The 13287-nt window shown below is 42.3% G+C and overlaps 1 protein-coding gene and 1 long non-coding RNA gene across 48 annotated transcripts in view; one reads left to right on the top strand and one right to left on the bottom strand.

Moving 5' to 3' along the window:
* The window catches only part of CASZ1 (castor zinc finger 1), a 269195-nt gene that overhangs the window by 23864 nt on the left and 232044 nt on the right, over positions 1–13287 (top strand). For 32 of the 47 annotated variants that reach the window (XM_064397406.1, XM_064397402.1, XM_064397442.1 and 29 more), the window contains one exon: positions 1410–1484. The exons of 12 other annotated variants lie outside the window; for them this stretch is intronic. The gene's annotated coding sequence lies outside the window, so the exon portion shown is untranslated. Of the gene's footprint in view, positions 1–1409; positions 1485–9854; positions 9959–13287 lie in introns of all 47 variants that reach the window. 3 more of the 47 variants (XM_064397413.1, XM_064397395.1, XM_064397417.1) reach the window with 2 other exon arrangements.
* On the bottom strand, positions 8187–10853 carry LOC135285284 (uncharacterized). The gene is made up of 3 exons (XR_010350225.1): positions 10792–10853; positions 10036–10245; positions 8187–8330 (listed from the first exon to the last, which is right to left on the bottom strand). It is a non-coding gene; the product is annotated as an uncharacterized LOC135285284 (long non-coding RNA).

Genomic DNA, 13287 nt, shown 5'->3' with positions numbered 1-13287 from the left:
CAGTTATTGATGAGTCTCCGAGGTCAAGATCTAACTCATGACCATCTGAACAAAAACAACACACAAGCCTAACTATTCTGCCATCAGCAGAGAACCCTGTGTTCCCACAAATATGCGGGATCAATTTTTCTTATTTGAGGTCTCTGTCTATATAAGATCAGCTAAATACTCCAGCATATGCATTACTCTAGTTTTCTAGTCTGAAGTCACTGTTGAGTGAGTCCTTTGGATTGTCACCTTTAGTTCAGCTCTCCTGATACTCTCCAATGGAACCTCTAACAGTCATCTTTCAGCAAATTACTTTCCTTCCTAATGCCTTTCTCCTCCTGTTTCTTTTTCTTTTTTTTTTTTTTTTTTTTACTTTGGGAGAGACGGGGGTCTCTGCTAGTTTTTCAGCACAACATACCAGAGGATCAGAGATGTTACTAAGTGCAAAGAAGTGAACCAAACTCACCCACTGTTGCCTGCTTTACTGCTCACTCTGTACCAGTGTACATGTGTTTGCAGAGGCCAGATTGCTCTCAGCACTGACCTGTTAATGAAAAGCTATCAACTCTGGCAAAAGAAGAAAGCAGTATTAGCCACTGCTGCCCTGTGACTGCCAGAAGCAGTATGGTGACAGGAATGGGTCATACTTGAGCCTGTGAGTGAAGAGTCCCCTGCTTCAGAGAGACATTCAGGGACTTTCCCTGCATTTGGTGCTGGCCATAAAAAATTGATCATCCTTTGTTACAGCTTCACTTCTGTCACTTTCCATCCCAGAGTCTGTTTTTTACAGAAAACAAGCTACATTCATCAAAAATGACAGAACACAGACTTAATGTAATCATGTATGGGAACATGAATTGCAAATGCAGAACACAAGCACTAAAATGTATTTTCCATTACTGCCACAAAATGAAATAATCATGAACATTTTCCCCAAGAATGAGAACACATGTAGAGTACACTGACACCTAAAAATCTGCTGCTGCCATGCCTTGGCCTCAGGTGCAGGTAGGCTTTGTGCTTATCAGCGGGGCAGAGATCTGCTAGTATCAGAGGAGGTGGTTATGTTATAATCCTCACCATGGAAACTTGTGTTGGTTATTAGTTATACCAGTTTCTGCAGGCTCATTTGGGTGACCTTCTGGCCATCTCTGCTTGTTAAAGGTCTCATTGTACTCTTAAGCATAACTGAGCAGAGGTGCTAGAAATACAGACAGTGCAGCGTTGCTTAATTCTAGATTCTGCTTCTAGCTACTATTGGATTGCTTGCTGGTAACATCGAACAAGTCCTCTCACCCCTAGCCTGCTTTCATAGATAAACTGTAAAACTACAGAGGTACCTATTTAAAAGTAAAATCTGTTAATTGATTTAGAGTTGGTGCAAGACAACATGTTAATCAAATTCTTCGTTTCCCTTGCAGAAACACTGGACTGCAGTTTTGCCATCTGAACATTTGCTATACTGCACTCCAGATGTGGCTGCCTTTTATAGATAGGTACGGTTCTACCTGTCTGATTATTATTATTGTTGTTATTATTATTATATCCGATTATTTTATTTGTTTGTAACTTGCTTTACTATCAGAAATATAAATGATTGGATTGCCTCTCTTGATCAGAAGACACAATGTCAGAAGACACAACAAGGAAGGATAATAGAATTGGGAATAGCCAATCTGTAAAACTAAATCCAGGACTCGCTCAGTTATTTATATTATATTAAACACATGCAAGTTCTTATCCAGCCTGTACTTGCACAATTCTGCAAATACAAAGCTACTAATAAGGGGTGTTGGAGCCTGCCCTGCTGAAGGATAGTTGGATATGTATCATGGTGATATCTGGAAGGGAAACTACTAGTTTGATCAAAGCCTTGTACTCAAGACAGAGCTGAGTGCTGATGGAATGATAGAGAGAATAAGGTAGAAAGATTGTGACTGGTTTACATCTCATCCAGCAGAAGATGTTATGAGGGACTTATTGATCTCTGATTCAGCCATGGTTGTGAGTTAAATGATGGGATATATTTGAAGGGACCAGTCTAAGTGCACCCAACAGAAGGTGCTGAAAAGAACGGCATGCTGTGCTGGGGTGAACTTCTTTCCCCTGTCATAAAGAGAAGAGGGAGAGATTTTGTTCTAAATGAATTAGAACTTTGTCTTTGCATGAGAGCAATTCGGATTATAAAAAATACATAAAACAACTAGACTTGGCAGCTGTAGAATCCAAGAGAAGTCTGGATTTCGAAGAGATTCTTAACTTTTTTGCAACATGACAGAAAGAAAAAACATTTGGTCTTAAGTATCTTTCCAGCTGTTTACACAGTCTGTGTCTCCTCTGACAAGTTTGCTTAAGGGACTGTACATAGACATGTTCATATGGTCATCTAAATGAAATTTCTGTATATACATACACCTATCTCCACATCCTTGGACATTTGACACACTTTATGTGCATGTATATAACCTTATCAAATTAACTTCCTCTTTGAATTAATGTGCTTATGCGCATATGCACCAGCATGTCCCAAGGTGCATATATGTATCTTTGTTCATATTCCCATGCATGCATGAGGTGATCAACATAGTCAAATTTAAAAATTAGGTTATTCCAAATCTGTGTTATTTCTCGTTTCATTCCCAGGGGTAAATGGACCCATTTCAAATGAAAGGTAATCTTGGGATCTGAAGTTTTACATTTCAGCATATAGTGTGGTTTTAACACTCTGTACCATCAACTGAGAGCTCTTCAGGGCAGTTTGTAGATTCCCTTCCTGTTTATGCAACAAAGTCAATGTCAGATTGTTCAAGAATTTTTATGCTAGGACACTGCTAATAGTTAATAAAAGTGGTCAGATTCTATGGAAAGATTAGATGAGCTGGGCAGGCAGGACACCTAAATAACCTACAAAGCCATCCATATAAATTTGTGCAGAACATTTGTCACTGTTTTTTTCCATTTGGTTGAAATATTTTCCCTATAGCTTTGAACGCTTAATCATTTCAGTGTTGGTTTTGCATTGTTCATAAAATCTAGCACATGTGGACATTGCATAATCTTCTGCAGAACTAATATACATATGCATATGTAGTAAAAATCACAAACTTTTATAAACTTTCACGTAATACATAAAATTTCATCATCACAGGTAACCAACTCGTGGGTCTTCAGAAAGATGTGTGTCGTGCACGCATTTACACTGACTTACATACATAGATGTTATGCTTGTGTGCTTTTAGCCAGGAGTGTATGTACAGGTATTCACGGAAGCAGGGAATCCAGTAGCCCATACAGGTAGCATGTTGGCACCTTCCAGAAGAGGGCACCTGCCTCCCGATGCAGGCAGCGTTCCCGAACCGATGGCTCCCAGCCTTTCACACCTGGGCACTGACATCTCACCTGCCAATTTGAGGTTAACAGTGCCAGCACAGAGTGAAATATTAAGGCAGCCACTTGAAATTCAAAGTGTTTCTTTTAATTAATGGGTGGATGCCACAAGTTGATCCAATCCAGCTCTTAAATTAATCTTAATTACATAGATTTTGTAACTTTGGCATTAGCCAGCCACACAAAATATGTATTTCATAATCCTAGAAACGGGTGAAAAAGACTGCTGCTGAGCTGAGAAGTCAGCTGATGATGTTATCAACCTCTGTGGCTGTGGGTGTAAGTGTCATTGGGGTGTGTCTGAGATCTTATCAAGAAGACCAAATTAATTCGCTCCTGCAAATATCAAAACAAGCTTTTTTGCTGGCAAGTAGGGAATAGGCAAGAGATTCCTGACCTGCTATATCTGGAATTTCTGTGCCATCCAGTGCTGATACAGTAAAGAACAGAAGCATCAGGGAAGGAAGCTGGTTATCTGTCCTGTTTGGTAATGAGTTTTGAGTGTCTACCCAAAGAGTGCTACTCCAGCCTTTTGGTGCTCATGGTATACTTGTGGAATATCAGGAATATCAGGAATTCTGCCTTAGTAACTTAACCACTGACATGCTGTGTGTGCTGTCAGGGGGTGGGAGGCTGTCTATCTCTGTGCTTCTGTTTTCCTCCTCTGTGTGTTTGTTCCATCTTCCTTTTTACTAGCTAGGAGCTGCCTCTTAGCCTGTGTCCAATCAGCCCTCTATGACATCTAGGTGCCACTATGCTACATATTTTGATAACAGGTAAACTGAATTATCTCAGGAGAACTGCTATTTGTACTCCCTGCTAGGAATAAGCATCTGGGATCTTTCTGAGCATGCATCATGCCAACTTTAAAAAGAAAACACAGCTGGGAATATATGGCCAGGGATACTCATAGGAAATGCAGATACACAATTTGCCTAACCAGTTACTGCACATTCATTAAACAGGAAGCAGGGCCTTGGCTATCCCCAGGGATTGGCATTCCCTTGGGATTATCATTGCTGTTCACTGGATTACTCTCCTGCTTCTGCAGATGAAACTTGAAAAATTGTGGATAAAAATGGAAGTAAACACTATTAAAAGTTATTATTTAGTCATCTTGCTCTAAATCTGAGTCAGGATGAGAGCAATGTCTGTACACAGCCTGGCATGACTGATTGTATGGTGGTGAAAGTCCATTTGACAGCCTTTTCTGTCACTGCTGGACACTAAGGGTACTGAGGGTAGAGGAACACCAATGGGAAAGCACAGATAATCTCTTTGTCTATGCACATGCACCTGCTACACACAGGGCTACATACACACACACTTGTGCACACCTACACCTTTTATTTGTACCTTCATAAACATCCTCTTCTTCTTCATTTACTTTACTGTGTGGAAATTTAGAGAGATTTACCTGAAATCTTTGTAGAAATAATTTTTCTCTAGAATGGGCTTGTGAATGTTAATCTTACCTGTGTTCTCTCAGTGCCTGTCTGTGTGATATGCTTTGTTGTAAGACAGTCTTCCTCTTCCTTAATCTTAAAAACCCTTTTTGTATTTGGCTGATTTTCTGTTGCCGGTCAAACTTCCTAGCCATCTTACCTTCTTTTCCTGAAGTTGTTTTACAGGGTAAGGTTAGTTGCAGTATCAATTTGAGGGATTGTTTTCATAGTACTTTTGGAATCATAAGTGGGGAAAATGTTAAACCTCATGTCAATTAGCCTAATTGATGGGAAACTTGATCGTGGCCAGGGAAGAGCGGACTTCCCTACTTCCATTTTATGAATAATTTGCTTTTCTGAAAAGAAAGAAAATCCAGTAAATCCTAAAGCCAATGCAACTGTCCTCACAGGTGGAGGTTCTCCCAAAATACAGAGAAAAAAACAGGGAAATTATGTGCTCAGCTCCCTTGGAAACTTTATGAGGCTGAACTTGACTATTTGATTTCTGGTTGAAACTGATGAAGTCTTCTGGAGACTCAAATTATTTTTAGTCCAATTTTGTCAGATTTCTTGTGCTTTTTCTTCAAAGCCCTTGTAATGGTAACAGAATCTGTATTAGATAGATCTCCTTCTAAAATACGGCATCATTTCCTTGCTCTTGAGATACTAGAATATGCTCACTTGTGCAATTTCTGATCTTCAGGGATTGCTGGAGTTTGTGTGACTCGAATAGGAATGACACAGAACTTCCTCTGTATTCGAATTTGAAAACCGTTAGATATCTGAACTCATCCACCTATAGGGAAGAAGCCAGCAGGCAAATGGAGAAACCTTTCCAGCTTTCAGTGTAGGTAGGAAGCAGAAGGAGTAAATGTTGGCCCAAAGGGCTACAATAAATAATGAGAGCTCTTCCAAGTATATCAGAGGAAAGAAATACAATAGAGAGGGTAAGCCCATTAATAAATTAGGAGAGAGCTGGAATCAATGGAGATTCTAAAATGGCTGAGCTACTTAAGTTTTGTTGGGGGTTTTTTGTTGTTTGTTTTTGTTTTTGGTTTGTTTTTTTTTTAATTGGTCTTTAAGAAGAAAAATATAGAAATGGAATATGGACCATTAGGAAGTAATGAGCATCTTGGCACCCTGGCTGTTGATGTAAAGCAGATAAGGGAACACTTGAAAGAATGGATAGCAAATCAGCAACTCCAGCTGATGAGCATCCTGGGATATTTGGCTGCTGAATTCACTGAACTGCTGGCAGGTGTTTTGAAAAGTTGTGGATTAAACAGGCAGGGCCTTCACTGTAAGTCCATATCAATAGTTCTAGGACAAAGAACAGCCTTACAAAGCTGTCAGGAGTGATCCCCACAGTTACCACTTTACACAGCCATCTTATTCTCAATTTGAAGAGGTGCTAAGATGAGGTACATGAGTTTTAAGATGCTCAAGTTCAGAAGTTGGCTGGACTTACACTGGCCCAAAAGAGGTCTAAGACCATTATCAGTGACCCTTCTAGCCACACTGCTTTTCCTTTCCTCAAGCATAAACTCAAACTGTTATATACACTTATGGGTGACAGCATACTGTCTTCCTTACCTGCATATTAAGAGGTAAAACAAGGAAATGTTTGTGTTTGAAATAGGAATTGCTATCAAGATGAAATTTGAACTTACACTTGCACAGTAACTGCTCAGAGGACTTGATAGCACTGCTGAAGTCCAGCAGTGAAGTCCAGGCATAGTTTCCATTTAAAACAGTGGTCCCAGAGGCAAAAAATCATCCATTTATGGTCACTGAGGAAGCAGGTTTGGCCTATCATAATTTATTAATAAATCACTTGTGAAAATACCCAGGGATGCAAACACTGATGTGTTAGAAAAGACTCTGAGCAGAGGTTGAGTAGGGACACTCAGCTGTCTCATCTCTTCAGTAATGGAGCTCTGGTTCAAGGCTAAGGCTCCTAGATCCCAGTAATGAATATAATTAGTTCTAATAATGGGTGAGGTGATACTGGCAAATGAGAGACAGGAGGGTTCAGCTGGATTCTTACGGCCCTGTTCTTGTTAACGCAAAGGTCCTTTTACATTAGTCTGGCAGTGCAAAGAGGTCTGAAAGATGAGGAGTTAGGAGGTTATCCTGTGGGCCTCTGGCTGGAACATTTGTCTGCACATCTAAAAAAGTTGGAGGGAATCAAATACCAAGCAAATACAGGGGACTGAAATCTCCATAAATCAGTATCATGCCTTTGATTGCAATGAAGCTATGCTGATCAAGGCCAGCTGAGGACTTGATCCAGGGAATAAATGATTTTTGCCCTTGGTCTGTAAGTCCAAAGTCAAGTCCTTCATATGACGTCCCATTCAGTGTTAGAGAAGGTCATATTTTGCCTCCTTCTCTCCACCTGGGTTGTCCGCTCTCCTCCAGATAAACAGTATTTCCCCATTGCATTCCCAGTCCCTCACGCTTCACCAGAATTAAATTCATCATTCATTTTTTATGGTTTATACATAGCAGTAATTTATGTTTTCAAATATATTGAGGTCACACTTTAGCAGAAAAAGACTGTTTCACATTTAAATTGAAGGCATGTTCATTCCATTAAACAGAGATGTTTTGGATAATTTTAAAAGGCTAAAAGTAGTATAAAGTAACATTAAAATAAAATTTGAGAGATGTAATTACACCTAATCCTACCATAAAATAATCAATACTGCATTACATTATTTCTGACTTCCCCAATTATAGCCTTTTTTTGTTAAGCTTTTGAATATTGATGAGGTCAGGGTGTCACACTCAACTCTCTGAGGTCTAATGGAGGTGGAATTAAGGTGATGTCCTCTCCTATTATGTCAGCACAAGTAGGTGTGCTCTATACTTTCTCAAACTGGAGCGATAACATAGCATCAGAAGCATTGGCAACATTTCTTGAGCTGATATGAGGCTGCTTACTTAGTAAGTGCTGACTGGGAAGGGGGAGGTGCTGTCTCCCCATTGCAGACCCCTCAATTATATACGCCAAGATGCAGAGAAGGTGATGTTCACATCAACAGAGATCATTAACAGCTGAAGGACCAGTGTGTGTGAGGTGACAAGAACCAGTTCCTTCCAGTTCAACCAGGGCTTTCTGTGTTTTCTCTGGTCTCTGATGGAGATTGAAAAGGTATTTTGTTGTGGCAGTTTGTTCCCTTCTCTTCCCCTTTAGACCTACCCCTCCACATGACATATCCCTCACTCTGCTAAAACAGCCCAACCAGGTTGCAAAGCATTCACCCTTTACCAGCCTTGGTGTGTGGACATGCAACACAACAGCAAAAGTTGGACAGCTTCTAGGATTCAGTACAGGTGACTTATTTTTCCTGTTTTCTCAGAAAAAATAGGTATAGGTCCGCCTGCATCTGAGGGAGTATCACCCTCCAGCTCTCAGCTGCAATGGATCTGCTTTTCACCTGGTCAGTGCTGTTATTCATTTAGGCATCTTGGAGTCATCAGTGGATTTTCATTTGGGCATTCTTTCTGTGTACAGAAAAAAAAAATCACCTACCTTGAGACAGCTGTATTTTCTTGTTTCTGTGTATCCTTCTAACTATTTTCATACGTTGGGCTAGGGCAGTCTAGCAATTAAAGCAAGGGATTAAATACTGGGTGGCCCATGTTCTGCACCCAAATTTCTCATAATGCACTGTTTTGTGCCTTTATGTAAATGGTTTAACATTTAACCTAGGGAAAGGGCTGGGATCTGAAGAGACATTCAGACACAACCTTAGGACTCATATTTTGCCTTCTGGGCTTATATCTCTCCATCCATACAATGAGCATAAGGATTTTTTTACTGAGGTCTGTTTTGCACAATGGATTCATAAAAAGGTTTCTATGCTTTTAATAAACTTCTTGAAGAAAAGCAACTACATGTCATTTTCCTGGGTTCTGATCATAAATATTAAGAAGGATGGAATTTTAGAACAGAACCAAATTGAGCAGTACCACTGCATTATCCCTTTTACATTGCCACAGCATCCTCAGATTACAGAGTTCATAACAAAAGGAAAGATAATGAACAGGCCCCTGTCATTACCATTAATAATAAAAACAATATAATGTATTTTTTAAACTTTCCTTAATGCAACACCAGCCCAGTCATCCCAACATGCAGATTATCACATCTTCCCAAACTTATATACATATACATACACATAGCTGAAAGTGTCAGCAGGGAAAACATGCAAAACACAATTCAGATGCTGGACCTTGCCCGCCAACTGGATTTCTCCAAAGGGAGCAGTCCTCTCCAGAGGGGCCAGTTCCCTCCCATGACCCTTTCCACACACTCACTCCCCAGGCTTCCTGGCTGCATATTAAGTTGTGCTTTCCCTTACACCTCTGCTGGCCCTGGGCTCTGGCCACATGTGTATCCCTGACCTTCATCAATTCTGCTGTGCCAGTTGTTAAGTTTTGGTTTTTTTTCTGGTACCTCTTCCCACATACACCAAACTCTCTGCTTTCCCCTTCTCTCACCCCCTGCCATTTACTCCACTCACATAATTTTGTACCTGCTTTGAAATCTAATTGTTAAAGCTCTTGGTAGAAGGTGAATATTTGCCCCAAAGCAAACTGATAGTGGCCCTCCCTCTGCAGACACAAGACAGCCCCGCTCTCCTGATTAGCCTGAATTGCTTTCAATTGACTAACATAACAAGCTGCTGATGCTTTTTCTTTTTTTTTTAAATTTGAAAATGGAAGGGACACTATTAGGAAATTTACATTTGCGAATATGATATTTAATTAGCAATATTAATAAATTAATAGAACTAAAGGACCTTGTTGAGACTCCAGATTAATAAAACATGCTCTAGCTGAGTAAATTAGGTGAGCCAGGCATGTGTTACCCATAGAGGATACAGGGGAAATCTCACTCATGAAATACCCCTTAAAAAAGGAGTGGGGGCCAATAGAGAATTGGGGAAAAGCTTTTTCTGTCTTACAGTATCTCTCATGCTTCAATACTAACCCTTTCCCTATTCTGCCACAATACTTTTACAGGGAATTAGGTACAGCTTCTCTGTCCACCTTTCTCTTTGACCTGCCAAGAAACTGAATGAGTCAGTGGTGGGGAATGAAGGAGAACCAGTGCTTGGAGCTCTAAGGTAACAGCAAGGACAGTGCAGGGCAAATGCCTAGGAATATTTGGTCAGATCCGTAGAAAGCAATAAAGGAGACTTACAGCATTTTCTGATCTGATCCTCTGCTGAACATGGACCACACAGTGTCACTTAACTATGACTGTGCCCAGTTTGATGTCTCCAGGGCACTTGGAGGGTTTTGGCTCAGAGGGACTCTCAGTCTGTGGCACACTGGGCAGGTCCACGCAGGGGTGATATCTCAGTGCAGGCTCAGGAAGGGATGCAGTACAGTAATGTCACTGTGGTCTCAGCTGAGAAGAATAACCACATTAAGCAAAAGTCTGGCACAGCATGAGATAAATTGCTGTGAGGTTCATGGGTGTCAGACCCAGCCAGGTGTCCCAGTCTTCATGTATATCTGTCACTGCTTTGTGGCTTGGGTGCTAACCCAAACTCAGGGACAGTCCTCTGCCACTCACTGATTCACCACTGTGCAGGGCACTTCAGTATGTTGTAATGTAGGCACAGCCAATTTGGGGACAACATTTCTGTGCCCGATCTGCCCTGGAAAAAAACTTCTGAGAAGAATGTGGTACTGTTCTTTCCTATACTACTTCATTAGTGTGCATATACTGGGATGACAGGACTCCATGGATCCAGTCGAGCAGGAGGCTGCAGTGCCAGGTGACTTCAGTGACTTCATCTGTCACTAAGTCTGGGACAGAAAGAAGAATGTGGTTTTCTGTAGTCTATAGATGTATGTGGAGAATTCTCAGTTGATGGCTGAGAACCATCAACTGCATGGACATGTCTTAGCTAGTAAAGTACTATTATGTTTTTGTGCAGCAACCTCTTACATTGATCCTTGGCTCTGGAGGGAGGGCAAAGAAGAAGAAAGCCCCCCAGGAACCAAGCTAGCAGTCAAAGCAGTGTCTCTCCTTGGGCCTGTGTGACATTGACGCACATCACTGTGAAGTCACACTCTCCTGCAGGGCATAGAAAAGGTGATTATTTATAAATGTATTGAGCACTGTCCCCATGCATCACTCTGCCTTGCTGTGCCTCAGTCTCAGCAATGAAGCACTGGGACAGTGCAGAACTGTAGCTGTCCCTGTGCACACCAAGGGGAGATGGTCAGTCAGCACCTAGGAGGGACCCCAGAGAAGGGCAGTGAAGCTGGAGGAGGAGGAAGCAAACACATTAATTGTCTGAAATAACTTTGAGAGGTTTTGTAAAGCTTTCTGCATGCTTGGTTCTCATGAATCGGCTCTAGACTCAAGACCACCCAGCCCGATGCTCCATGTGCCTGCCCCTGGAACACAGGGTGCTTTTTATCTTTGATGTTAATACTTAGTAGGCAAATCTCAGTCTCCCTGTTCTCCTCTACATATTGGGGATATTATAACAGGTGCAGCATTTGTGGTTCATCCCACACTGTCAGTTCTTCAGTGTAAAGTGCATGGAAAACTCTCCCAGGATAGGCTCTCAGTCCAGGAGAAGCACTTTGGTGTGAGGTACAATGACAGGCAGGGTGCAAGCAGTTTCCTTCTAAAACTGAACAACAGAAGATAAGGAGAGAGATATGACTACCTTGCCTGATCCCACGGTGGCTCAGCTGCACTACTCTCATCTTCAGGGATGGCTTGTCCACACTCTGTGGTTTGTGCTATGCTCCTGATGCCAACACCTCCACTATTTGTGGGAAAGTTTACTATTAGAATGGCATGTACACAGGCCTCCTGGAAGAGGTGGAGTCCCAGGAACAATTAGGTCATGGCATAGGTGCCTGGGGACTCTGGCTTGCAATGCCACCCTTGGTATAGAGACAAGTATATGGTAGGCGTGGCAGAAGAAGAAAAATAGAAAAGTTGTCTTGGGTGGGGTACCAGGAGTAGAAATGGGTAAGAAAGGCGTGAACTCATAGATGTAGGCAGAACTTGAGGTCAGCAGCATGTGGATGTGAAATATGCATTGGGATCATCTTGGGATAAAAGAGAAGTCCTAGTGTAGGCAGTCATTAATCTTGGAGATGTGGTTCTTGATGAGGCCCTCTGAATCTTAGCTCCAAGGTGGGGTTGCCTTTGATGGCACTGAGCACATCCACAGGCTGTGGAGCCATGCCTAAAGCAAGCAAGGGCACCTGTGTGGGAACTACCTCCTGCCTCACCCCGCATGGTGGGGGCTTTGGCTTTGGACAGGAAAGGACATGGAGGGTCTTCCATGTGGTCTTCAGGGGGAAGAATGCAGCTGCTGAAAAGCTTCCAGATCAGTGAGGGAGGGGTTGTAGGGGTTACAGGCCACTTCTTGCCAACATCTTACAGGTTTGTAGCCCTTGGATCTTGAGATATGGAGACCCAAGGCCTTTGTAAAATGTTCTCTGCAATGTTTGGTCTTGCCTTTCTTCTCTCCTTCTCATCCATGGTTTATGAAGCACTAGGAAAATTCAGTAGCAGATTTGAAATACCTAGTCTGGGTGTTCATGGCCCATTCCTATGCCTGACAAGAATCCTGAGAAAGAAATCCTGATCCCTGCATGCTGCCCCAGGCATTGCTGCTTTTTGCCCTTTGTGTGGGCCTGATGCATCCCAGAAAAGTGAGCATGCACCATCTGAGCTCCCACAAACATGCTGCTCTGCCACTGCATCTCCTTCCTGACCTGCTCTTCCTGTCCTGGCTCTTTCCTGAGCTCAGGCTACCAGACAGGGTGCTGCTTTTCTGGAGTATAGGCTATTCTAGTGCCATCTTCCTCTGTGACTCAGACCCAGTATCACTCATGAGAAAGACCAGGATCATAACCTTTTCTTTTCACCACTGTCCTGTTTAATCCTCTTCTTCTGGTGACAGACATCAGTGAAAGCCTGTAGAAGCGTCTGAGTTTGTTCACTAGCTGGAACTCTGTCCTGGTACTTGGAATTGACAATCATGTAAATGACAAGGGAGGAAACTGTAGGCAGAAGAGAGACTGTAGGGAGGGTGTTTCCTTGTGCAATATTGAAGGACTGGGGAAATGATTATCACATCCCCAAACATGACTCTTGAGGCCATGATGCTCAAAGGGTCACAACAGTTTTTCCTATGAGTGGTTTGAGGCACAGAACCCCACTCTAAGTGCTCTGCAGGCCCACCTGAAGCCCTGTGTTCATACTACTGCTGTGCAGCTGGTGGGGGCTTATGGCATGATGGACTCGAAACCCCCTCTCCTCCTGAAGGTGCGCCTCCTCCTCAGAGCCTCCAGCAGTCTTATGTATTGCATGGGTGTATAAGGAGAACAGCAGGGAAAAAAACTAATGCCAGGCTTTCTCTGTCTGGAGAAAGCACTGTGTTTGCCTGCCCTGAGCACTGGAGTTTGCAAG

This window comes from Passer domesticus, chromosome 22, assembly GCF_036417665.1.
Source record: "Passer domesticus isolate bPasDom1 chromosome 22, bPasDom1.hap1, whole genome shotgun sequence".
Classification (NCBI taxonomy): domain Eukaryota; kingdom Metazoa; phylum Chordata; class Aves; order Passeriformes; family Passeridae; genus Passer; species Passer domesticus.
Note: the sequence above shows the minus strand (reverse complement) of the source record. Positions and strands in the feature narration are given on the sequence as shown.